This window comes from Manis pentadactyla, chromosome 9 (assembly GCF_030020395.1).
Source record: "Manis pentadactyla isolate mManPen7 chromosome 9, mManPen7.hap1, whole genome shotgun sequence".
Classification (NCBI taxonomy): Eukaryota; Metazoa; Chordata; class Mammalia; order Pholidota; family Manidae; genus Manis; species Manis pentadactyla.
Genome location: NC_080027.1, coordinates 35,468,846 through 35,496,794, shown reverse-complemented (window position 1 = coordinate 35,496,794; position 27,949 = coordinate 35,468,846). Strand labels below are relative to the sequence as shown.

Here is a 27,949-nt window from a genome sequence, read left to right as displayed (position 1 = left end):
CCCTCCCATCCTGCACTGAAAGCCAGTGCTGGGCAGAGAGAGATGTTAAAAAAACCACTGAGCTGGCACTTCCAGCTGCAGCATTTGATGATTTGGCTATAAATTAGGGGAAAAAAGCCTGAGCATGGAGCAACGGCAGCCTGAGGCAGTAGAAAGATGGCTTTGGATCACTGGGGAAAGCGGTTTGCATGTGAGTTTGGATGCGAAATCGACCTCCCCTATGGTTTGGCCTGGGTTCCCTCCTAGGTCCCGCCATTCACTTGGCTGGTGACCCTGGCCAGGGCACTTCTCTCTGGGCCTCAGTTTCCTTGAGGGAGCTGGGAGCGCTCAACGGCTTTCACACTGAGCTCAGGGGAGTCCTAAGGTCCTCCTCCCCTTCCTCTCCACTTTATCCAGAGCAGCCTTGCTTTGCTCTATTTTACACATTCTGGGCCCCATAAAATATCCTTTGAAGAGAGGCTTCTGTGGCCAATTAAAGTTTGAAATCCCCCAGACTGAGTAATCTCGTACACTGCTTCCGGCACTGACGTTCTCTGATTCTAAAAACCACCAAGTTGCAATCTATTTGCAGGAAAAAATCATACTCAAAGAAAACTCAAGGTGCCAGATATGTGTGAGCAGGGTAGGGAGGTTTGGGGTGTGTGTGTGTGTGTGTTTGTGTGTGTGTGTGTGTGTGTGTGTGTGTGTGTGTGTGTGTGTGTGTTTTAATCCTGCAACATATTTTTTGATGCCTCTGCTTCTCAGATGCAAACCACATACAAACATTTCACCTGGAAAATCTGGCTGCTCTCAAGTTATTTATGTGCACGAAGTGCCTGCAGGCAAAGTGGGGCAAGCATGCATCTGTGCCCAACGCCAGCTATGTGCTTTGCACGCTGCAGGTGGGGAGGACACTGCTGTCCCATGGCTTGCAAACAAGCAAACCAGTTGAGAGAAACACACCTCCACCAGGCAGGTATTCACACCTTGGGCTTTTTGCTCCTCCTGGTGCCCTGCTTCCAATCCCCCAGGCATTGCCCTTCTTCCCAAGATGGAAAAAGGAAGACAGAAAATGCATCCCAGTAACCATTTCAAGATGGTGATGTGGTGCTAACAAATCTGCACTGAAGTGGCTGCAGACCTGTAACATTTCCAAAGGTTCATTACACGAAACTTCCAGACCTCAGCCCATCCTAATACCACAACTGCAGACCCAGCCTGAGGGCAAAAAAGATTTGAGGCTGGTCTCCCTGGGTAAGGGGTAATCCTTAGCATCCTGCACAGACAGGCCTTGGTCCCCCCCTAAGACTCCAGCAGAGGTTGGCCAAAGAGAGGAAAGCAGACTGTGAATAAATGAAAAAATAATTCCTATTTCTTTTTGGGTTGTATGGGTTTTATTTGAGGGAAGGAAGCACACACATGCTTTTCTGATTATGTCTTCACTATGCCACCTAAAAATGAGCAGGTAAACAGACTGTAAAGCTGATGGCGGGAAGCACCTCGCTGGGAATCATTCAGCTACAGGAGAAGAATTTAATCAGGACTTCGGGCCCCTGCCGTGTCATTCAGCTCCCAAGGCTTAGGTCTCCTGCTACGGCCTTCATGTGATGACGGCACACTGGTAAGGGAGGACAGGAGGGCTGTGCACGGCACATGTGGGGACACGGAGCCCTTGTGTGGGGCTGCTCCAGGTGTGTCCTGCACACGGTGCCCACCAAGGAGCGAGTGAGACCTGAAACCTGGCTGACGCTGCGCACGCCCAGCTGTGTGCTCGAGTGCAGGGCTACATCTGCCGGGAGGAAGGGCCTCTGTCTCTCATTCTCAAGGAGGCGCTCCAAGGGCTAGCAGGGCTCTGGGAGGCAGAAAGTGCTCGCGGGAAAGACGGGAACCAGGCCCCAAGAGGAGTTTATCAGGTGGGGAAAGGGAGAGCGGCCGGCCGTGAGCGGGAAGGCGTGCCAAGGGCTGTGGTTCTGGACACATTTGGGGCAGGTTAGGCGGCCCTATCCCGGGCCAGGCCAGCGCCCTGGACACCCGGGCCTCCATCTCAGGAGGGGAGCCAGGCCAGGAAAATCCCTCTCTGGACTAGGAGTCCAGCTCTCAGAGTAGGCGGTTACAGACCCTGCTCCTTCAGGCCACCCCACTGACCCATTCCCCATGCTTGGGTGACCTGCTGGGAACCCTCGAAACCTACCACTGCCGCATTCCCGCTGCCCTGTGGGGTACCCTCTGTGCTCTCCCTGCAGGGTGCCTCGCCTGCCAGTCTTCTTTCCTGCTCCTCCTCTTCCTGAGGAGAGAACCAGCCCAGCTGCTCTGCCTGCCTTGCAGGGTCAGCTGGCTGCAACCATGCCTCCCCTCGGTCCCCCCAACTTCTGCGGCTTCAGGAAAGGGCTGAAGGCACAGATTCTAAATATAGGCACATCCCCCATCCTCCTGCTCAGCTAATATTAGTCCTTTTGTGGACTCCACTGACAGCATTATTCCCTTTTTTGGCTGTGCTGGTGGGAATTCTTCTGCTTATAGTAAGGCAGGCTGAGCCAGCAAAAGACTGGGGACCACGCTGAGCCAATACAGGGAGAGCTCCACTAACGGGGGCTGTGCCAGATGATTTATGAAGCTCCTTTCCAACATAAGACTTATGATTCTGTGAACGGGGACACTTGAGAAATGGGGGTGGGTGGGGAGTGGTTCCAGATGGAGGGGGCATGGACATTTGTGGATAGTTTCCTCAGAGCTGAGGACACAGGATTTCCACTATGTGATTTCACTGTATCTTTACAGCAGCCCTGTGAGAGGGTGGGACTGTTATCCCTGTTTTACAGATGAGGGCATGGAGACTCATGGAGGTTAAGGTAACTGGCCCTATGACATATAGCTAGTCAATGGGAAGATGGGATTTGAACCCAGGTCTTGGTGACTCCAAAGCTTTGGCTTTTTATCATGCTTGTCAGGCCTGTTTTCTTCAACACCAGCAGAAAATCTTGTAAAAATGGTGTAGATGTGCTTTTTCTGTGTGGTCCACAGTTAGGGTCCCATAAGCAAAGTGCTGCCTTTGGAGTCAGGGGACTTAAGCTCTGGGCCTGCCCCTGTCAGGCCAAGTTGGAGTAACTGGTCAAACCTCTCCAAACCTTGGTTTTACCATCTGAAAAATTGGGGTGCAAGAAAAGGAAAGCCAACAGCACTTTCAGCACTGACTCCTGGAGTCTGTCACATTTCTCTGGGTGGATCTTCTGTATTTTGATGGCCAGTTCTCCCCATCACAGCCCAGAAATGCAGCCTGAAGTGAGCACGAGACGGAGGGAGGGCATGAGGTGGGGACAGCGGGCAAATGGCAGGCGCTACTGACCGGGAGGCCCGCCCTCAGCTGCTTTCCTACAGATTTCAACTCATTGTCTTGCAGCACCTCTCTACAAAGTGAAAGACAACAAGAAAAGCTAATTCTGCCTGAGGCAATATAGTACTAATGAGGTCCTCTTGGCTTCTCAAATGTAGTCAGATAAGAGAAAAAGGGAAAACCGATTTGAAAGAGCACTGAGTGACTGATAATACACGGGGGAATTATAGGTATTGCTTTCTTTCTATTGTTTATTTTCCCATTTGTTCCAGTGAAGAACTAGGTAGGGAGATTCAGGAGCTGGTGATGCCTAAGAGGATGGCAAGACCATTTACTGAAGAACTAGGAGAGCCGGTACAGGCAGCTGGCAGAGTCTAGTAACAGTTATAAGCACTTGTCCCCACCAGGAAATGAGACAGGCCAGACAAACTGACTCAGGACTGTCTGGGGCATTTTTCTCTGGCACCTGCAGAAATGCACCTGAACGCTTCAAGGCAGTCTGCCTCAGGGTCAGCGTTCTGATTAAAGGCTCAGGACCAAAGGCCAGGGTCTGCTTGAAAAGCTCCCCAAAACTCACAGGATTCTCTTCCAGATTCAGACACAGAAGGAGTTTCCCACTAAGCAGTCAGAGGAAGTCCCAAGCCCTTGCCACTTCACCATTGTCGTACTTTACTGAAGTTAAACCCATGCTGAAATTTCATCTCCAGAAATGTTTCCTGAACCATTTCTCTGAGGAAGGAAGCCAGCCCATTAGTGAGCCACTCAAGGGGCCCGGGGCAGCCTCTCAGGAATTCTCAGAGCCAGCGGCTCCCAAGTGCTGCTGGGTAGGTGTGTGTGCATGTGCATGAGTGACAGGTGGGGGCCGGGACACTGCCACCATCGTGAAACCACAAACAATAGGACTGTTTCCACGGTGAGACAGGGTTCTGGATCCACAGAGAAACAAACAGTGCCTGAAGGGAAACTGCCCAGGCACACCAACACGAGCAGCTCCAAACAAGTGCACGTGGTCCGGGGACATAGGTGTGCCCCCCACACACATCTGCATGCGGAGCACATGCCTACAAACACATGCACATTTATAGCTGCAGAGTCCCCAGACACAAAGGAACACACTGTGGCTCAGCCATCTGAGTGCCCTTCTACTCTGGTATTAGGGCCAGGGAGGAGGGGGGTCCCTCTACCTCAGGGACTCCCTCACCAGGCACAGTTTTGCAGGATTTCCAATCTGATGATTTCAGAGAATCTCCCTCAGTGTCAATAGGTTCATCTCATAGCTGTTTCTGATCACCTTCTGCCCAGATCTTGGAGTGCTCCAGGCAGAAGACGAGTAACACAGACCTTACGTTGCTTAACATCTTACGAGAGGGACAGCAGATAAGATGGTGTTACGGAGACAGGGGCAGGCAGACAGGCCGAGAGGTGGAGTTCAAGCTTCCTCTAAATCAAGTCTACTTCTGACTGTTGGATCCCCAGAGCCCAGCATTCTGGGAGCGCCCACTAGTGCTTTATAGATGATTACTCCATGAATTAATGCAGGGGGATTTCAGGTCAGCCTTTGTCTGTCGGTTTGCTTCCCCACTCCCCACAGTATCAAGGTCATGTTCCTTATAAGCCAGCCTATTCCTTATAGGCCAGCCAGCGGGGACCTTCCTAACCAAGCAGAACCTGTCTTTCCACTTCACGTTCCTCCTACCTGTTCACACCTACCCTGTTCCATTGACCTTCTCCCCATTATTCCAGCACTCTATGCCTTGCCAGGTTGCAGAGCCTCTGTGTAAACTTGCCCTCTACCAGGAATACTCTTTGCTTCCTTCTCTGTCTGGTAAACTCTTTCTCATCCTTCAAGATGTACAACAAATATCCCCTGCTTTCCCAGATCCAGCCTCCCAGTGGATTCACTGCAGCCTCCAGAGGACCCCTCCTCTCCGGATAGTGAGCAGCTCCAGTGGGGAGCCTTGTGTCACTCCTCCTGAGCCTGGCACTCAGTAACAATGCTGGTGGGAGGCTCAGCTAGATGGGCCCCTGGCTCCAGGGCCTGGTTCTGCACTTTCTTGAGTCCCTGAGCTTGGCCCTTCCCACTGGGGCAGGAACAGAAGAAGCAGTGGATGTCAAGTATGGTACCAGACTGGGAACAGAGTCTGCGCACAGACTGTACTAAACCTGCTTCCAGGGCTGCTGCCATGTGCATGCCCTGCCCGGGACACACTCGAGGGTGTTCTTCCCGTCCCTCCACACTGTTGCCCCCTGGCATGTGGCTCCTGCAGCCTCTTGTCTCACTTAACCTTCCCAAAGTGCTCTTCTCCGGAGGCCCACAGGTATAAAACATCATTAAGGACACACCTCTCTCAAGTTAAAGTTTCCCAATGCACAAGAGACACGGTCCTGCCTTTTGGCTGGAGAAACTGGGGCAGCCATCCTGGCTCAGAGAAAGCACGAACTGTGGCCCTTCCTGCTCCCGTACGGAAGTCCTGAATTGATTAATACTTGCTTGGCCCACTCAGCAAAAGTCACATATAAAATGAGATGATTTGAACTCTTTTTTCTCTTTATTGATTTATTTATATTTCTAAAAGGTCAGAGTCAATTCTTTTTTGAACTGGACAGAAACCTGGAATGAGTCAAGGATGGAGAGGTGGAAGTAAATTCAATGGCAAAAACACTGGAGCATCTTACATGCCTAGCATGGCATTAGGCTCTGCACATAGAGAGATGAGGGAGCCATATGCCCAGCCCCCCAGGAACCCCGATAGTGAAAAAGCAGTTTGAAAAGGCAATTCTGCAGCACTTTGATATGCCTGAGACTGGCACAGGCCTCTGCACTTCCTTCTCAGCAACCCCAAAAGGGAGGTATTATGATTATTTCTGTTTCACACACGAGGAAACTGAGGCTCAGAGAGTTAAATGATATGCTCAGGGTCAAGCAGCCAGCAGGGTGGATTGGGATTTGAACCCAGGTCTATGTGGCTCCCAGTATCGATGATCTTACTTCCATATGGAACGGGCATATCTTTGGTCCAGCCTGCAGTGGAGATTTTTGCAGATTTTTAGAGGGCCCTTATTTCAGTGTCACAGCACCCCTAGGAAGTAGGCATCAATGTTCCTTTTTTACCACCGAGCAACTGAGATTCAGTGTCATCCATTTCAGCATGCAAGTGAGGGTGAGAAGCAGAATTCAGTATTTTTGAGTCTGACTTCCTAGTTTTCTGGGATGGCCTTTCCAGGGCCATGGAAGGGGAGACAAGGTCCAGCGGGTGGGGGACGCTCAGTGACAACACCCTAGAAGAACTGCATTTCATTCAGGGACAATTCCTTATGGTCTAGACCTGACTTCTGTTACAAAATCTTGTTTCAGTTTTGCCTCTCTGGTGCCCTTGGGCTGCTCTTTAGGAAAAAGACCCGAGCCACTGAAACCTTTACTATCCCAGGATAAAGTTCAGACTCCTTCAAAAAGCACACAAGCCCTTTAAGATCTGCCTACTGGGGTCTCTTCAAATCATCTTCCAGTGCTCTTCCTCTGAGCCTCTATGAATGACTCTGAATGTGCAGATAGACTCTGCTTTCACTGAAGCCCTGGCTCTGCAGGGGCCTGGATGGCCCTGTCCCACAGGCAAATTCCTATGCATCCTCCCATCCTCCATGTAGACCGCATTTCCTCTGACACTGCCCTCCCTGACATCAGCTCTCTCCTCATTTCTGTGGCCTCCTTCTTTGCCTGTATTATGGCCATGATCATGCTTGGTAGTAATTGTCGTTGTAGAGTCTGATAATTCCCCACTAGACTGGGAGCTCCTCAGGGTTAGAGACTGAAATGGAACACTATCTGTGACCTGACACTTCAGTACAGGGCCTGGCATAGAAAAGGAGCTTAAGATGTAATTGCTGAATGAATTAATGAAGTGACTAAAGGAAGAGTGAATGACCACAACTGAAAGCCTCTCTCCTTTAGAAATATTCAGGGATTGAGCGCCATCATTACCTGTACTGTAATGTGGTGAAATTCTACACTTCAGGTTACAATCTTAAATTCTTGTTTCTTGTTCCAAGCAATTTAAGTCAGAATAGTCTTTCCACATTTTTACATGTTAAAAAGAAACAAAAACAAACACTCAGCTCTTTGGTTAACCTGGATGCTGAGCTATTAATACTTGTGGATATTTTGATATTCTACTAGAACAAGGATGAGTTCCAGGGGAGATAATGGTGTAAGCATTGTTCTTACTCAGCATGTGGTCAAGAGGCCAATCTATTACCTGTTTTGGAGGAGAAAGTTTTGCTTCAATGGAGCATTCATTGAGGCATTTGTGTTGAAATGTTTAAAACTGTAAAAAAAAGGCAGGAACCATGTTTGCATATCTACCCCAAGTTCTCAGTATTGTATTTCCTGGCACAATGGTAGAGGATTCACTGTTCTATGTACAGGGAAATTTTCAGGTTTCAATCTAATGTCAAGTTCCTGGGTTTATAGAATCATTTAACAAAAGTATACAATAAGACATAATTATTAGCTGTCATATGCTTTACCCTCATCACAACTTTTTAAAGCCCCTCCCCCACAAAAGATGGTACGATTAACACAAATACTTCACAAATTCTTACAAAAAAATAGAAAAGGAAGGGAACCTTCCCATCTCATTTTATGATGCCAGCATTACCCTGACACCAAAACTAGCCAAAGATGTCACAAGAAAGAGAACAAAAAAAACTACAGATCAGTATCCCCTATAAATACAGAAACAAAAAAACCCTCAAGAAAATATTAAATTGAACCCAGGAAATATAAAAAGGATTATATACCATGTTCAAGTGGGGTTTTTCCCAGGAATGCAAGGTTGGTTTAACACAAAAATCAATCAATATAATATACTATATTAAAATAATAAAGGAGAAAAACCTTGTGATCCTGCCAATAGACACAGAAAAGCATTTGACAAAATTAAATACCTTGTCATGATAAAAATATTTAACAAACTATGAATAAAAGAATCCTCAACTTGATAAAGATCATCTTTGGAAAAACTCACAGCTAACATCAAACTTGATGATGGATCAATGAATGAAAACTTACCCACTAAAATTACAAACAAGACAAGGTATGCTCTTAATACTTCTATTCAACATTGTACTGGAGGTTCTAACCAGGAGAATTAGTCAAGAAAAAGAAGAACAGCATCCACATTAGGGAAAGGAAGAAACAGAACTATTTCTACTCACAGATAACAAGATCTTTTATACAGAAAATCCCAGTGAAAAACTATTAGAACTAATAAACAAGTTCGGCAAATTTGTAGGATATGAGACCAATGTACAAAATTCATTTTCCATATACTGGCAATGAGCGATCCAACAATAAAATCAAGAAAACAATTCTATTAATGATAGCATCAAAAAGAATAAAATATTTAGGAATTTTAAGAAGTGCAAGGCGTCTTTATAAGTGCAAGCCTTCTTTATATGTTTTATATATATAATATTAAATATTATGAAATATCATAGAAAGGGAAAGGCATTCCATATTTATGGATAAGAAGACTTTAATATTGTTTAGATGTCAATACTCCCCAATTTACAGATTCAACGCATGCTCATTTGAAATCCCAGCTGGGTTTTTCTTTCTTTCTTTTTTTTTTTTAGAAATTGATAAGTGGATCCTAAAATTCATATGCAAATGCATGAGATACAGAATACCCAGAACATTCTTGAAAAAACAAAGTTGGAGGACCAGTACTTCTCAATTTCAAAACTTACTATGAAGCTACAATAACCAAAACAAGGTGACACTGGCATCAGGACAGACATATAGATCAATGGAACAGAGGTGAGAGTCCATAAACAAATCTTCACATTTTTGATCAATTACTTTTTGACAAGAGCACCAAGACAATTCAGTGGGGAAAAAAACAGTCTTTTCAAAAAACAGTGGTAGGATAACTAGATATGTACCCGTAAAAGAATAAAACTGGTCTCATACCTCACACAAGATACAAAGGTCATAGATTTACATGTAGAAACTAAAACTATAAAACTCTAGAAGAAATCATTGGCTTAAGTCTCCACGACTCGGGGTTAAGCAGTGATTTCTTAGATTTGCTACCCAAAGCACAAGTGACAAAAGAAAAAAATAATAAACTGGACTTCATCAAAATTCAAACTTTTCTGCGTCAAAGAACGTGATAAAGAAAGTGAAAAGAAAACCAATAAATAGGAAAATATTTGCAGGTCATATATCAGATAAGTGACATGTAGCCCACATGAATAAAGAACTCAACAATAAAAAGAAAAAAAATCTAACTAATCAATAGGCAAAGGACTTGAATAGACATTTCTGTGAAGAAGATATAAAATGGTTAATAGGGACATGTAAAGATGCTAAACATCATTAGTTATTAGGGAAATCTAAATCAAAGCCACAATGAGATACTACTTCAAAACCCAGAAAAATGGTTAAGAGAGAGAGAGACAATAAAATGTTGGAAAGGATGTGGAAAAACTGGTAACTTCATATATTGCTGGTGGGACTGTGGGAATTTGTGAATTTGTGAATACATTTGGGAATTTGTGTTGGAAGCTATTGGTGAAGGGGGCAGACCAAGAGATGAAAACTCCCAGAAGATAGCATCCATAACCACAAACTCCATGTTTGTTCTATAGTGTGTGATCCTCAGACAACGTCAGTGAGGAAAGTATTATTATCCTAGTTTATTAATGAGAAGACTACGTCTTAGAGAGGTCAAGAGAGTGTTCTGTTTTCACAAAGCTCATGGTGCAGGCCCCTTTCTATTCTGCCATAGACATCTGTTCTTCTGAGCAATCTTGGCCACATCCCACTAGGAAGGAGTACGAGCGTGTGTGTGGTGAGGCGGCGGCAGGCTGGGGTGGATTGTTGGCAGGGGATGGTGGTGAAGAATCAGAAAATCAAGAGGAGTTCTAGCCAAGTCAGGGTTGGTAGGAGGTATTGCACATGTATCCTGTCCCCTTTGGGGTCCCATGAGAAAGCATGCCAGATGGTCACCCCAGAACCCATTCATCCAACAAAGATTTAAAGCATTTCCTGGGGAAACATTCATGCTCTATATGTCAGCAATGTCTAGTAAATTCTTCTCCACTGCTCTCTCTCACTAAGTAATGAGTTGGGGGTAGGGAAGCCAAACATGGTATCACTTACAGAGCATCTACTATGAACAGGGCATTACATAAGAGCAGGCACTTGAGCCATTACAGTAGACCCTTTCTGCACAGACAGTGAGGTAACACTGAGGTGAGAGAGGTCACATGCCCTGCCTGAGGTCATACAGAAAGCCTGTATCAGAGAGAGGAGCGAGTATCAAATCAGCCTCTTTCCACTCACTGTGAGTATTCTGAACACTGCCCCCCACCCCTTGCAAAGAAGTCTTGGTCTCAAAGGCAGAGGGCAAAATCAACAGACTATAAGAGCTCAGAAGCCTACAGCATCAGAAGGCAGTCAGGCCCATGTTTTCCATTTATACAGCACTAAAAAAAACACCAGCCCACATTTCATGGGTGAGAGGTTGGGACACTGGTGTTATTTTTGTATTCCCTACACAAAGGGCATAGCTTTGTATCTCACACAGAATAGGGGCCTCTATAGGTCTTCTCTAGTAACAGCCAACTGACCCTTGATTTTGATGGAACTGGCCTTCACCTCACAGCAAAAGACCTCCCTTTACCAAATGCATCTTCCTTGAAAAAGAAGTATGAAGGATCAGAGCACTGGCATTCAGCACAGAGACTTGGGTGGTCCCTCAGTGATGCCGCCAAGCTGTTGGTGGTTGGCCAGTTGGCCTGTCCAAAGTCTCATTTATCAAGAGCTGTCACAAGTCCATTCGTTGGCTTCAGTGTCTGTTCCATTCCATAGACCCTGGCAGTGAGTTTGTGATCCTGAAGGCCCTTTGTTATTGGAGTTGCTCTGGAATTAAATGAAATTTGTAGCTGGTAGGCCCAAGAAACAAGCTGCACCAAGCACTCTATAACTACCTTGTTCAGGGAGAGAAGAAGGCTTTCCAAACTGCCCAGCAGGGTGGGGTGCCACCAACACTCTGCAGTGATACACGATGACCTCTGGGATTAACCACCAAAGTTTATTGTTCTCAGCCATGTAAGACTCAGTAAGAACCTGGAGTCATCAAGATACCAACCCAACACATATCTCAAAGGTACAGAAGAAGGCACACAGACTTTGGGAGCCAATAGAGCTGAGATATAAAGCCCAGCACCATCTCCTGCCTGACGCCTCGTCTTCAGAGAGTCCCTAAGCATCCTTTCCTTCCTTGGCTAGACACAGATGCTATGAAGGTGGGCTGATGGCTGATGTAAGGATAGATGAGAGGACGAGAGAGTGTGTGGTTAAAAGAGACACAGAGAGAGGGAAAGGAGATGAATCATGGGGAAAACCTCATTCAGTAGGGTAAAAGGAAAATGAGACAGAGCTCAAATGGGATGTGGTCAGAAGGGTTAGTAAGGAAAAATATAAGAAAATCACATTTTCCATTAGACATGTCAGAGAAATTGTCTAAGGTTTGCCAACGATTCGATCTTGAAAGAGCAATCATAACACGGGAGACTTATTATTACACCATCAGTAAATGTCTCCTACAGACGAAGAGGCCAAAGGTAGCAATGGCTCCCTCCTCACGAGCCAATTCCAACTGATTGATAATGCTCATCTGTATTTGAAAGAATCCTGAGCCTTGATCTGAACACAGTGGTAAAAGCTGCTGCAATTAGTGATGTCTGCAGTGAGATGTAAGGGAAGAAAGGCAGCCTGCATGCCACGTGTCGTGCGTGCTATAACGTGCTGCCCAGACAAGCCCTTTGGGACTGAGGCACTCATTCCTCCAGCTGTGGCGACTGTGCTCTCAGTTACGTCACTCTCCAGGAATGGCCCTCAGCCAAGGAGGCTGCCTTGCCCAGGGGGAGTCCATAGCTATTGCTGCAGAGGGCAGCAAGACCACCTCCCCTTGACCCTCTGAGGGGTATCTGAGGAGCTATCCCAGCTCCAGCAAACCCTAGGGGGTCACCTGATGCCCCCGTTGTGAATGCATTCCTGTCCAACTCCCTCTTGATCCAACAGTACTTCTTTTACTCCCTTACTGATGTTGATTTTGAGGGCAAGCCCAATAAACTTTCTGCATGCAAATCTCTGTCCCGTGTTCTGTCCTTGGAACCCTACCTAATACATCATGAATCTGCCATTCCTGCATAAACTATACCTCTCTGTGTTAGCTAATAGCTTGCCATCTGTGTTTACTTACTCCTCAACAAAGACTCCATGTTAGCCAGTGGGAACATGTAAATCCATCAGCTCTCCCTTTTTCCCTTGTCTGCAAGGAAACTCAAAGATCAGTTCTTCATTCTTTCTTCTCTTGCCTATGTAGAGATAACTTCCTGGTTTAGGCTTGGAGGCTCTCTAATCTAAAAAGGATGAGTTAGCCCTATTCCTCTCATTTTCAGTCACTCCTTCTCCAGCCCCTAACTCTAGAGGAGATAGCATTTGTCCCTGACTCGTTTTTTTGAATCTTTATAGACTGAAGATGTCACCAGGAGGAGGAACAATATAGGCTAATGACTCCCCCTGGCATGATGCTTTCAACCTATATATATATGTTACAGACACAGCAACCCTTTTAAGTTATTATTATTTCCTTTAAACAAAATGTACAGAGAAGTTAAATGATTTCCCAACCAATGGCAAAACCTAGACTAGCAGCTGGGTGTCTTGATTCCTGAACATGTAGATTCCAGCTGTGGGCAGAAAGCACCGAGCTGGCTTCTGCCGCTTGCTCACGGTCAGTGCATGATTTCTAGAAAACACTAAAACACTGGAATTATCTCAGAGGATCTCCTTCAGCACCCCCTTTCTACTTTGGCCAAGTCCTGGGAACTTGGTAGTGTTCCAATCCTGGGCCAAGGGCTGAAGAGTACCATGGACTCTGGGAGATGATTTAGCCTTCCAGGGCTACAGGCCAACAAGGAGCCATCCTCTTCCTGTTAGGAACATTCCCTTGATGGGTAGCTCACTACCTCACAAGGCTGCTCATTCTGTTGTCTCTTCAGCTACAGAGTCAAAATATAGTAAAAGGGAAATTGTGACATATAAATGAGATACTGAATGCAAAGCACATAATGTAGTACCCAACACATGGTGGTACTCAGTAAATGGAAGTTTTTTTCTATTTCCGTTAGACACATAACAAGAGTAGGAGAGAATTAGCTTGTAGGAAGAGCACCCTCAGCTCCAGCCACATTTCTCAGGGATCACTCAGTCCTTAAACAGCCTTGAGATAGAGCTGGAGAGGCTTGGAGGGAGGGCTCTGCAAAGACCCCCTGGGTTTGAGCAGGGGTTCTGCCATTTATTTGTGTGACCTTGGAAACTGAGGCCAGAAGACTGAGCCATTTCCCCCAGGTCAAACCTGAGGAGTAGAGCCTGCATATAAATCCTACAGTCTGCCTGAGTCCCAAGTACACGTACTTTCCTTTATGTAATGTTACTTCTGCCATTCCTTTTCCCTTTTTCTTTAAGAGAAAGGGGGAAGGAAAGAACACACATGAGGAATTCTACCAGAACAGCTAGCATATCCTGGTCATTTGAGGGCTTTGTTTTCCTAAAGGCATAGCTGAGTGAATTGGGAATCATACCTCCGAGCACGCAATGAAGCATGTACCTAATGCCATAGAGACATGCCAGGCGCTGGGGCAGAAAAGACCAACTCCTGCTCCCAGGTCGGCCTCTGCAGGAGATCAGGGCTCCTGGTTTGGTGGCACTGGGAAGGACAGGCAGATTGCCAAGCCCCCACACAGCTGTGTGGGCTGGTGACATTCAGGCGACTCTGCGGCCCTAGAATGTTTGAGAAAGCACAGCCAGCACTTCTCCAAGATGCCAAAACCACGTTGGTTCTCCACACTGGTTTGCAGGCTGGTTGCCTGGGTGAGGCACCTCTATTAGGATGCAGCTAGTATGGGTGCCCTGGCTCTGTATAAGGCAGACTTACAAGCAGGAGAGAAAGTGAAAATATTTAACAACTGGTATGGCACAGACAGCAACCAATCAGAACACACACCACGGCCGATGAGAACAGAAGTCGGCTGCCAACGAACAGCATGGTCATGGGAGTACATCCCACCCAAACAGAAAGAGGATCAGTAAGGTGGGAGCCCCAGAGCCAATAGAGAATTGTCTGCCCATCTCCAAAGGAAGTCCCAGGTAGGCTGTCACTAAACCCTGAGGGCTCTGCAGAGCGCAGTTTAAAAGCCACTGCTGTGGGAGAACGAGTAAGTGACTTCAGAGTCCTGCATGAAGGCACAGTATTGCCCTGCCTTTGGGGTGCGAGGGCCAGCCCCCAGAACAGCAAAGCCCTGAGCCCACCCAAAGACACGTCCACAAAGGCTCTAGCTGATATGCCAGCATGCTGTCGTTCCTCTGAGTTTTCTCTTGGCCAAGAAGTGCTCATTTCTGGTCTCCCGAAGCAGTTGTTTCTGTTCTAGCATTTAGAAGAGGGCACCCCCACACCTCACTGGAGTTCCCGGGGCACAGAACAGAACCTGGACTCAAGCAAAGTGAGCCCTCAGGAGTCAGTAGTTGCAATCCTTGTCCCGCCCAGAGCCATTCAAAGCCCGGCTCTTTCCCAGCTCACATCTGCCTCCCTGCTGCTTAACTGTTACTAAAAGCACATGCTCCTGCTGTCCTGCGGACACAGCCACAAGGGGTCAATTATCTTGTGGCAGTGAAGGTGGAGTACCATTTCTTTGGCTTGCATAAGATGCAGCTCCACATGATGAAATAAGTCATTGGTCTCTGGGTCTTTTGGGAATGGTCCTAGAAGGAAAGGCCCTCCATTGACAGCAGTGCACCAGGACCTTTCCTCCCACCCGGCCTCATCCCCAGTGAGTCTGCAGCAGCATACTTGCCAGGCCTAAGAAATACCCCCAGAAATACTACGGAAGCACTTCACTGTTCTCCACGGAGCACACTATCTCCATGCCTCTTGATGTTGACTGTGTCCTCACTTATGTCTTATAAATCAGATCTACTTTCCAGGAAGGACACTGTTTTGTTGTCAGTCTTATTAATGGCTCTTCATTTTGTCTTATACATGACTGGCTTCCCAGCCTTCACCAGCTTCATCCCTTCTGGATGGAAACCTCATACAGCCCTAGATAAGCCGGCACTGGATTTGAGCGACAGCTTCATAGGAATTCACTCGGCTGTGGCCATGTGTACACTGGGGCATCCACAGAGGCCAGGGTGTCTGGTGAGGCAAGACTGCAGCTGAGCACCAAGCTCGTAGGTCAGCCAGCCAAGCCCCCATTCCCCACTCTGCCACTGAAGATCTGGGTAACCTGGGAAAGTTACCCAAACTTCTCAAGCTCGTTTTCTTTAGTTTAAAATGGTTATAATAATGGTATCTATTTTACTTTGCCTAGCACACAGGCATTGGTAAGTAAGATTTGCCATTATTAATGGCTTGATCAGTTGCTATAAACCCTGCATAATACTAGATGCTGGGGCTTCCAGTTCCTGCTTTCTAGAACCTCACTGTCCAGTGGGAGACAACAACAGAAGGACCAACCATCAGGATGCAGTATGGTAAGTGCTCTAGCAATGATTAGTTTTAAAAGAACTGTAAGTATTAAGTGGTAACCATTCTTCACTAGCCATGTGTGCTACACGCTGCATATAAGTCAAGAGTGTAAGCTTTCTCATCCCAGCATTATCACCAAATACTTATATACTTTTGGGTATGTTACCTTCTTTGAAACTTAGTTATCTCATCTGGAAAATGGATGTGAAAATTAGAAAAAAAAATATACCTACGATGTTACCACAGTGCCTTGCACATGGTATGTGCTTAATAAATGCCTTCTGAAACAGCGACTAAGGGTAATTGGAGAGCTGACACTGGATGGCTCTTGTGCCAGCCCTGAAGGGTCTGTCTGGGGAGATTTCAAGGTCAAGGTAGCGTGTCTACCTGGGATATGTAGCAGGACTGTGATGCTCAGTGGCTTATCTGGTTTGTAGCCAGTCTGAAGGCAATTACTGGAGCCACAGGGACCAGAAGCTGGCCACTCCAATGGAGTTGCTGGCACGAACTAGGCAGTGTGTTCCAAATAGGTCAGGCCCTCCAGGACCATGGCACAGAGAAACTGACTAGATCAGTGCACTGAGAGGCCAAGCTAGGACTCAAATGCAGCCTGTTGTATTATACAAGGCTGAGCACCCCACCTGGGGCACTCTGCTGCCTGGAGCCAGTGGCTTCTATGTACACAAACACTGGCCACCTCCTCCTGCACACTCAGCCCCATGCCAGGGACCCCCATGTAGGCAGCATTCCACATTTCACGGAGTGCATTACCTCTGAGAAGGAGTTGTACAAACCAGAACACACCAGCCCCAGAACTGACTGAGTGCACAGACAGGGACAAAACCACACAAACCCAGACCTGTTTACATGCATGAACATCCTTGTAGCACGGCCTGATAAGCCTGTTGCTAAGCCTGCCTAGCTTCCTGTCACAGAGCGCCTCGCTCTTGGCTCAGGAAAGATAATCACTCTGGGAACCAGCTTCCTCAGGAGACCTGGCAGAATGCTTTCAGTCTGGAGTGAAACCTGCCTTTCAACGGAGCTTCTCCTCCTCCCGCATCAGACAAGGGGAAACACAATCCCTAAAGGAGAGGGTTTGCACATCCATAGTCCTGCTGGGTGTCAGTGGCTGTAAGTGACTCTCAGGGAAAGGAAGGAGCCCCGGATCTCTCCTGGCTCAGAGCACCTCTTAAACAAAGACCCTAAAGTTTCCTGCTGAGGCAGCACAGGGCACAGGACGCTCAGATTCCAGGTGCATCCGCAGGTATCATCTGTCAGTCTTGACACCAGCCCTGTCTGTGTGGGTCTAAGTGGAGAGATCAGACAAACGCAGGGGAAGGGGCATCAAGGGGGAGACGGGCTTAGGAGAGACTAATACAAGTAGCAGTTTTTATCTGACCTCCAAGCAGGGCAAGGGAGAGCTATGATCCAAGCCAGGATGAAAGAATGGCCAGCCTCCCCCTTGTAATCAAAGAGTTTAATAGTGCTTATTAAAAGCCCATTTCTGGGTCCTGTTGAAAAATTACACCCATGTTTTCTTTTTTTTTCATAACAAATGCTTCCTAGAGATTAAACACATGTACACACACACACACATTCCCCACAAGTCCCACACATGCCATATATCACCAGTCATGTATATCTCATCAAGGATGGCCACAATTCACAGCATACACATGCACACATTTTTCTGTAAAACGGAAAGATCAGGCCCAACTGCTGAGGTTATTCACCCTTTGAAATTGCAAACTTTGAGGGAGTCATGCTCAAGAAGTTGTCATCAACTTTGAGCCTCAAACAAACAGCACAGCCTCTAATCCGAATCATTTGCCATGTCATGCCTGAGGCCAGGCACATCTAGAGACGCAGAGGCTACTGGGGTCCTTAAGCTTTGGTGAAAAGCAGCAGTGTTCTGAAAAGAGCAGATCCTCTCAGATAGGCTGACTCCAGGCAGCTGGAGGAGGGGCCTGGGGCATGTTTTCCTCAGTATTCAGCTTGTCCAGAGCCCAAGGCTGCCTTTGCTCACAGCTACAGCAGGCATTGCTTTCTGGAATGATCAGCTAGACACAGGAAAGTACCTCTTACAGAAAAGCATCCTTCTACCAGCACGGAATCCCTCCTGATGCTCATCTGCCTGATATTTTACGCCCTGCTCAGGGGTAGGGTTCAAAACTGCCCGCTCAAGCACTAAAACCATCTGACAGAACAGTTTGTTGTTATCAGAAATGCATGCTTTGCAGCTAGTATGTCTGGTTTCAAAGTCAGCTCTAACTCTGACTATATGGCCTTGGCCAACTCTCTGAGCCATAGTTTTCTCCTTGGCAAAATGGCATTAACAACTTCTTACAGCTTATGGAGTTTTGGGGAAGATCACAAAATGCCCTACAGACTGTAAACTCCAAAGCAGATGTTGGAAATTCTCATGGTAAGACAGTAATGAGGACATGGAGAACTTATAAATTGGGCTGTGAGTACCTCAAGGGCAAAGACTGTGTTGTATTCATCTTTTGGCACCAAATACTGTAGGGGAAAAACAGTTTGAAATAAGGAACGAAAAATGAGTGAATCCATGAATTAAGGGGCTTGCTCAAGGTCACAGAGCAGTTTAACGGTAGAACTCAAACCCAGATCCCCTGAAACCCTAGTCCGGGGCTCTCTGCTCTTGATGCACCAAACCACTGGATCACTTGAAGGGTCAGTGATGTCCACTAGCTCCAGCACAGGCTAGGTCTTAATGACCCTGCCGTTCCTAGAGAAAGATCCACTGTGGGCCAGCCAGTGCCTAGGAGGCCTTCACAAACTCGCCTGTGAAACCTTCCAACCCGACAGTGAGAAGAGACAGAAACCATCAGTGCAAATAATATCCAAATGCTTCAAACCAACCCATCTTATTTCCTGGCTTGAACTGCCTGAGTCAGAAAAGTCACAAGATTGGGACAATGAGCCTACAGAGCTCCAGTCATGGAGATGAGATGAGTATTGTGTTTCAGGCTCACTGTCAGCATTATCACTTACCTACTGAACAAGTGTCCAGGAGATCACTAGCCCTCTCTGATTCTCAGCCTTTTCATCTGCAAAACAAGAAGACAATCACAATTAATCCCTTGCGAACCACAGGACCGAAATGCACCGCAGGTTTTATACCTTCTGTTGGTTACCAACGACTCATGAGCCCATGTAAACTGGAGAAATTGCTAGTGATCAGGAGCTGGAAGGGAATTATTTTTAAACTGAAGTTGATAATTAGTAATTATGTACCAAGCAGAGCACCAGTGATGATCTCTCAGTACAGAAAATGCAGGCTTCCAATCATTTTGACACTTACTTTTATTTTTCACAGATGTAAAAATGCAAAAGACCATGAAAATACAAGGAGAAATAGAGCCAAAAAACACACAAACCCCAAAAAAGGCCACTACCTCAACATACTCCCTTCCAATATTTGGGGGTATTTTTCTAATTTTTTTTTTCTTCTACACACAGAGTTTACCATTTTGCAGAGCAGGACTATAAAGATGTGCTATACTGGAAATCACACGCAGACCATGATTTCCCACCCACCCTGACCCCCAGTGTTAGACCATGACTATTGCCCACGTTATTAACTCTTTTTCGTTCCCAAGCATTTGTCAGTTTCCCCGAGACTTGTAAGGACTGTGGCCAGGTCTCTGGCAGCCACTGTGCACCCCTGAGCCTAGCAGTGTGAGGAGCACAGGAACTAGGAGCCCTCGGCTAATTGTTCCCAATCTGGGTTCAGTTATCTCCTCTGGAAAATAAGGAAACAAGACTGGCTGATTTCAGAAATCACTTTCAACTCTCAAAAAAGAAGAGGGGAAAGGGAAGGAAACTCATATATTTGAGTCCCTACTATGTGACAACTATTAAGCCAATAATATCTATAACAATTGGTAATACTGACAGACTAATGATAAAATTACTACTAATAACCTCATGATCCTCTGAACCACCCTGGGAACTTTATAGATAAGAAAACGACAACGCATGGGGTTCGGTGATCCCTCTGAGGCCCACTGTGCTCATTCAGATACCGTTTTCACAGTTTTCACCATATCAATGTCTTACCTCTACTATCATTTACCAATTTTAATGTTTCCAAATCAATTCACATTTCTGCTTAACTTCATTTTTAATGGATTTTTTTTAAGTTTGTGCAAGTGTTTATTTCTGTCCCTTCTCTCTATGGCCCAATGAAAGTCAACTTTCAAGTAAGATGGATACTATAACTGCAAAAAGATTGCTAACAATTTAAAGGAATTTTTAAGTACCACCATTCTATATAAAAATATCTGTGAAGTCATAGGTGTGAAGTGCATGTATAGTTTTATACATACACATACACACATATATATATATACAAATTTCTAACATCTAATAATATTATTAAAATAAATAGTTTTTTGACAGTGGCAATATTCATCCATATACTACCCTTATAGCACCCAGCTGTGCCCCTAACTTTCTCCTGGGAAGGCCAAGATTCCACACTGTGTTGCCACCAGAACTTGCAACCTAGGTCTGTCACATTAGAAAGCTGAAACAGTAAAAACACCTAAGGCTTACTGAATGTCAAGAAAGTGGCCTGGGACCACATAGCCAGTAACTGAAGGAACTGGGGCTTGGGCCCCCATATGCCCACCTCTGACCCAGAGCTTCGTGAGTATGTTCAGTTTCCTTTCTGCCCCTCCTCAGATCCAAGTTGACAATTCTGTTGGCATCAGGCCACCAATTAAGTTCTGTTTCCAAATCAAGAAAGGGTCATCCTGTTCTGTTAGGTTGACCACTTTTCCATAAAGTCACGACTAGATCCTATCGAGGCATATTTCAGTTCCCCAAAGGGCACTCTGGTAAGAAGCTGCATAATTTCTAAAGCCAAGTATAGAAAACGTGAAGTGCAAGTGATTCTTTATTCAAAGATCCAAGATAGTAACCAACGAACTAGAAAGGGCTGATAACATAATATCCAAGAATGCTATTACCTCTGTAAATGAATATAAAATCCCAACCGAGTCAGGGAAGTGGGCAAAATAGTAACGTGACCGTGTTACACACTGATTGGAGCTGTTGTTGAGTGTCTTTCTAGAGCTCTAAGCTTCCATTTCCTGTCATCTGGTTTTAAATTAATTGGCATGAATTTTTTATGACCAGAGAGCAAATAGACTGAAAGGCCCACAGAAACAGCTCTGGCTTTCTCTGTAGAGCTCCTCATTTCTTGTGAATATGAGCTACAGAGCTATGCAGAACAGGAAAACAAACAACTATAACCCTGATTATTCATGCTTTCTCCAATGACACCCCTCCCATGAAGCCTTCTCCCACTCACCTGAGTGAGAATCAGTGGCTCCCTCCCTTGGGTTCCCTTGCAGTAACACTTCAATCACTGTCTGTGTTATACTGCATTATTGTTTTCTCTTTTTTTAAGCTATTATGTTTTCTGGTTACCCAAATACATTAAATACAATAAAAACTCATCTTCCATGTGCACTATGGTTTTAGATAGATTTCCTTCTAAACCTTTTTGTATACTACCCCCACACACAGACATTCACAGACACATTACAAAATGGAATCATACTATAGACACTAATTTTAATCTATTTTTAAATGATTACATAAAAGTACATTCTTCCACTGATGAACATATAGGTTATTTCCCATTTTCATTAGTGAAAGTACTCTAATAGTTTTGTACATATATCCTTGTGTGGCTGTTTGATTGTGTACTTAGACTATATTGCTTAATATTCTTAAAAATGTGTAACTGCCCCCACAAAAGACATTCAATTCCCACCAGGTGCACATATGCATGCCAATTCCCCACGTTCTCATCGACAGCAGGCCTCAGCGTGCTTTCTTATCTTCACCAATATGCTAAGTAAATGGAGCCTAGATTCTTTAATCTGCAACTTCTGAATCTCAGCTGAACATCTTTTTTTGTCTTTCTTGGACATATGTACTTCTTCTTTTGAAAATTCCATGCTCACTGGCCTTTCCCCATTTCTTGGTTGGGCGTTAATCTTTCTTGTTTGGTATATAAGAGTTTGCCATTTGTCTCTTGCCTTGATTATTATTTTTTGCCTTCTTTTAGCATGATCGATCATAGTAAATGGCACCACCAGAAATCCGGAGCCCATGATACCTCCCCGCACGTCATTCTACACGCTGTGCACTCACGAAGTCCTGCCTGTCCTACTGCCTAAGGAGGCTTTAAATCAGCTTGTTTCTCTCCCTCTCCAGTGTCCCCATCACCTTTCACCTTACTTCTGCAGTAGCCTTCTAACTGCATAACCTCTACTATCATTCTCTCACCATCCAGGAGTTAGAGGGAGTTTTTTTTCAATTCAAATCAGTTATCTCCTCTGACAGCTTCCTATTCCATTAAAGATCAAATTTCAAGTCCAGAACGTACCCCTGTGACCCTTTGCTAGCCAATCCAGACGTATCCTTGAGGCCTCTCAGCTTAAATACAATCTCCTCAGAGAAGCTCTGAACACCCAGTCACAGTGAGCTCCTGTGGCTGTTTACTGGCACATCCCACAGCTGTCACTAAGTGCTGCCTGGTACAGCTCCTTGAGTGAGTCCCACACCGCAAGCCCCATGAAGGCAGAGCCCGCAGCTTTCTGGCCAGCGCTGTCTACTCAGGACTCAGCATGGCACCTAAGCACACAGTAGGCTCTCAACAAATCCTCCCTGAACTAAATTAAAAAAAAAAATCAAATAACTTGTCTATTCCAAGGACCAAGCAATCCTCTCCAAGTTTTATGAATAAATTAATGTGGGTCTTTCTACAGAGAGCAGAAAAGGTGAAAAACCAGGCCTTCTTTCAAGGGCACAGTTTATGGTTTAATTAAGCTTAATCGTGATGTACTGTCACATCATTTTCCATGTAAAAAATATGAAGCCTCGGCTTTGGCAACCGTAAATCACTAGGTGGAGGCATCCGGAGAGCAAGGTCCATGTGTTGTGCTTCTCTGTATCTCCCCCCTCTCCTCTCTACCCTGTGTTTTGCCCACACTCATGACTGTCTTTTAAACGGACTTCATTTGAAGTCAAATTATATGGTAATTATATCTAATCTGACTCTATAGATCGATACCTACATTTATGAATATTTTCTCTTAGGTTATGTTATTTTACTGAATTAAAAAAACAGAAAAACAAAAAAACATGTTGTAGGTGGGTCAGAGAACCGCAGCTCTCCTGCAGCTCCATCTCTGCTCCCTGAGTCTATCTTGTCCTCATCTTAGCCTGCGGGGCACCAAATTTAGTGAAACTGCACTCCTCTCCCATCTCCTAAAGGGTCTTCAGGATGGAAGCTGATTAGAATAGGTTATGGAGCCACTATTTTCTTGGCTTAATTTGGACTCTGAGTCAATCAGGAGGTGCTGCCTTGGGCATGACAGTCAACTGCATATAAAGTGTCCACGGGCTCACTTTGGTCAGCTCTGGTCATTGACATACTAGGGCAGGCAGATCTGCAGATGAGGAATTGGTGAGGGACTTGCTGGGGCCTATTCAGGAAGGCTCAGGAGAAGAATAAAAGCTTCTCTCCTGCCCTGGAAGACACTGGGTTTCAGTAGGAAAGGCAAGACCAAGATGCTATAAATAGTTTTGGTCTTGTCCACATCTGAAGCCTCATTCCTGGCCAATCCTCCAGCTGCTGCTTCAAGATTCCTTTTCTTTGAATTTTCCTCTCTATGGAATTGTCCTTCTCCATCTAAAGATCCAAGGGAGAGTATCCAAGAGACTGGGATACTTCCTGGGTCCAATAAGTCTTTGTTAAATGCTGTTATGGGGCTTTGGTCTGGAATCAAAGAGTCTGGCTTTGACCCCTGGCTCAGTCACCTCCCAGCTTGGTGACCTTGGGTGGCATACTGAACTTCCCTACGCCTCCGTGTTTCACCTCAAATGTGGGCACAGTAAAACCACCCACAGCATAGGCCACTGCAGTGCTCGTGTGCGTGTTGCCTAGCAAAAGCTCAACAAATATTGCCAAGTATTATTAGTACTGCCACTATTATAATTAAGCTGACAATATAGTACTTACTGTGTATGAGGCACTGTCCCAAACACTTTCTAAATATTAACTCATTTAACCCTCATAGACAATTTGGTGCAGTAGGGCTGACTTTCCTTATTTTTTAGGTAGAAACTAAGGCAGTAATTGGCTGATAAAAACACTCCAAGTCACACAATAAATGATGGAGCTAGGATTCTAAACCCAGTCAGTAAGTCATACTCTAAACCACTAAATTATGAATCATAATTATTACCTAATGAATCAACATATTTTTCAGTTATTACTAATGACTATTTGTTTTTACTGATAGGTGCCTGCCCACTCATATAGGAGTGGGTTGAGGGATGACTGGGATGGTTTTGGGAGGGCAGGATGTTAGGCAGCCAGCCGAGCTCACTGAGGTTCAAAAGTATCATCCAGTTCCAGGTGAGAACCATGGATCTGAACAGAAAATCAGGGCAGAAGCCCAGTGCTGTGTGCTTCTGGGAATGGGAGCAGATAGTGGGATGTCCACGGGTCAGCCCTAGGTGCTCTGTGGCTGGGAAAAGGGCACTGGGCTTCCAGGCCCCACCTGAGGTTCTGCCGGGTTCCCCTCTATACCTGGATGGACGTGGCCTGAGAGGGTCAGGACCCGCAAGGGAAGAGTACAGTGACTCACAGAGTTGGACTAGAGAAGGCATGGAAGATGCCTCCTTTCTGGAGGTCCCCACTGCTGCTGCTATTGAGGTCCCAGCAACCCTGGGGCTCAGAGACACTTCCCGAGCTCCAAGTATCTCCTTTTCAGATTTCAGGGAACTCTGTACCCAAGCTGAACTGGCTGCATTGCTGCCAGATGTCTGAATGGGGAGGCATCTCCCCCAAGGACTGTGCTTCGTAATTTCCAACTTCATCACTGTTGGTGCTCAGATTTTTGTGCCCTGAACTTCTGCTGCTGATTAGGTCCTCAAAACATGCTTATTTTTGCTTTCTTTTGGGTATTTCAGAGTCATAGATTTTGTCCTTACTCACTATTTCTTGGTTAGATTTCGTTTTTCCTGTGAGATCACAAAAATGAAGCCTTTTAGGCATGAAGCAATTCAGGATGAGAAAACTACTCTAACCACAGAGCCTTGGCCCAAACAACCTAACAATCTTCCATGGCTTGGCAGGCTCACAGATGCAATCCTGATGCATCAACTGGCCTTCCAAAGACCAGCATATCCTGTGGGACCTCATCCCAGCTGCCTCATCCACAGGTGTCCCCAGCCTCTGTTGTTTCTAGAGTGAGCTAGTTTTCTGTGTTGTGCATCAGAGATAATAATGGTTTTACTATTTATCTAGGGACATGGAAAGTCCAATAGCAATCCAAGATGTTACATGATACCATCATTTCTTCTCAACCAGGCCCATGGAACCAGGAGACAGACATTTTTGATTTTTTAAAAACCAACCAAGTCAGCTCTCTTTTGAAACATCAACTTTTGCACCCAGCCACTTCATGCTCACCCTTTCATTCAAAAAACAGTTGCTGGCTGTGTACTCTGTGTCAGACCCAGACGGAAATTGGTGGCCAGGAAGCCGGAGAGATTAGGCATGGGCCTGACCCATGTTCAAGTCCCAGCTCGGACTCAGATGAGTTGTGTGATATGGAGAAAGTTACTTCACCTCCCTGAGCTTCGGCTTCCTCACCTGCAACATGGAGACCCTTATCCCAACCTTCTAGCAGTGTTGCGGGCAGGCTACAGAACAGCGTTTCTCAAGCACCTAGCCAGGGCCTGCAAGTCAGTCCTGAGCAGCACTCCCTGCTTGTATAGCTGCTGCTACTAACGGTGACCAGTATGGCATGCTTCCTGCACTGCAAGGTACAAACTATTACAGATAAGATGGGGGAGCCTGTGATCTACAGTGGGATCCAGCCAGGAAGGGATCAGTTCTCCCAGGATGGGATGGGGTAAGAAAGGCTTCAAGCAAGACTCATGAGCACAACGTTTGCAAAAGGGAAAGAGACACCACAGGAGGTATGAAATGTGGACCTATTTTGAGAAGTGCAAGCAGCAAAAGGAGAAGGGGAGCCCCAGAGAGGGAGGGCGCTAGGAAGGGTGCAGGGCTGGGGCCTGGAAGGCCTCGTGGGTCATGTTCTGGCAATGGTCATTCATCAGGAGGTGTTCAAGCTGGGCACTTATTGAGCCAGATTTGTTCTTGAGATGGGTCACTCTGGCTGCCGTGAAGATAGACAGGGAGATGTGAGTCTGGGAAAGGGTGGAGGCAGGGAGAGCCACAGAACAGAGGCAGATCCATGCCCAAGGGGAGGGTCCCTAACTTTATTCTTCAGGCTACTAGTCATGTCCTGGCCAGCTCCTCATAGTAGCCTGACTGCAATAGCCTAGTCACCAGCCTGGCTGCTCTAGAGCCACCCAGAGGAGGGTCCTTTCTGCCACCAGCTGCAAAACCATCCATCCAGAAACAACCTGTTGCTTTCCAACTTGGCTGGGGCAATGCATCCTTGGTTGCAGGCCTTCCGTCCCCATGTGGTCTCACAGCCCAAGCCTGGAGCCCATGACAGGCGACCTGTGCTGCTGCCCCAGCCTCCATCACTCAGATTCATTCAATCCATTCTGTCCAGTTACTTTGGTGTGTGGATCTGTGCTCAGGTTTGAAGTTAGTATGAAACTGCAAAAGACAAGATCACGGGCCCCCGAGGTTTATAAGCAAGGGCACAGATCTATGCTGTAACCCAAAGCTGAGTGCTGGATATATTTAAGGGAAGGCCAAGTGACAGTGCTGTAGGGACAAAAGAGACAGAGCTGTGGATTCTCCTTGGAAGCCTCAGAAAAGCTTCATGGTTGCACATGTCTGGACCCTGGAGACAAAGAAGGCATTTGATAGGCAAAGGGTGGAACAAGGGCATTCCAAGCTGAGGGAAGGTGTGTGCACAGGAAGTGGTGCCGCCTTCTGTGGCTGGAGCACAGGGGACGAAGAGCAGGTGACAGGAGGCAAAGGCAGGAGGGGCCTCATGTCACTACCTACTTTGTTCCTTAAGGCACTAGATCCGTGGTCACATAAGAAAGAGCAAAGCAGTAACTTTCCCTAAGCACCATTATGCATCTGGCAATGTGTATTACATTAACTCTACCCCAAGTTATTTAGTTTGAATTTTATAACCATCTGGGAGGTACATATCACCATTCCCATTTTACAACTGAAGAAACTGAGACTCAGGGAGATTATATGACATGCCCAAGGCTGCAGAAGCAGGAACAGAGCCCAGATATCTGAATCCATGCCCAATGATCCTTCTCTGCTCCCTAAATGATGGAGGCAGATGCTTAATGTTTCAAACAGCTGAGGAAACAGACTCATCACCACCACCACCGTCTTCACCATCATCAGCACCACCACTGTCATTGTCACAGACTCCAGATTTTATTTCATAAAGGAGAAAATGTACCAGATGTGCCTCTTCATAATGGGATCTTAGAAGATTCCTGAGTATATATGTTTAATTAAAGTCAACTGCCACCAGGGGCCACCTATGGTCCCTGCCTGCTGACAGTGTGGGAGGTGCTTCTTCTCCATGTTCATAATAACGTTTACAACAACCTGGTAAGGCAGATTCTACTTCTCTAGTTTTATCGTTGAGGGTGTGAAAGCTCAGAGAGGCAAAGTGATTTGCCCCAGTTAGGCAGAGCAGGAACCAGAGCATGCATTTGGCCCTCAGGGCTACTGTAAACCTCAAAGTCAACATGTCAGCAGCTCAATCTTTACTTCCCAAGGGTCCTCTTCTGCTGGCCCCCACCTCAGTGAATGACATGCCTTTCATCCTTTCACCAGAAGCATAAGCTAGAAGCCTAGGCCACCTGACACCCCCTCCCCTTCACTTTGCCCCCACATTAACCCATCACTGGATCCTCCTGGTTCCAACTCTGTGATGGGGTCCACCTCTCACCATCTCTGCCTCCACTGCTCCAGTCCAAGCCACAGTCATCTCTCACCTGAGCTCTGTGGTGGCCTCCCCACTAACTC

At 46.1% G+C, this 27,949-nt stretch overlaps 1 protein-coding gene across 10 annotated transcripts in view; it reads right to left on the bottom strand.

Annotated features, from left to right (window-relative positions):
* Positions 1–27,949, bottom strand: part of TENM4 (teneurin transmembrane protein 4) — a 717,007-nt gene that overhangs the window by 551,042 nt on the left and 138,016 nt on the right. For all 10 annotated transcript variants that reach the window (XM_057507188.1, XM_057507183.1, XM_057507185.1 and 7 more), the window contains exon 2: positions 18,925–18,980. The gene's annotated coding sequence lies outside the window, so the exon portion shown is untranslated. The remainder of the gene's footprint in view (positions 1–18,924; positions 18,981–27,949) is intronic.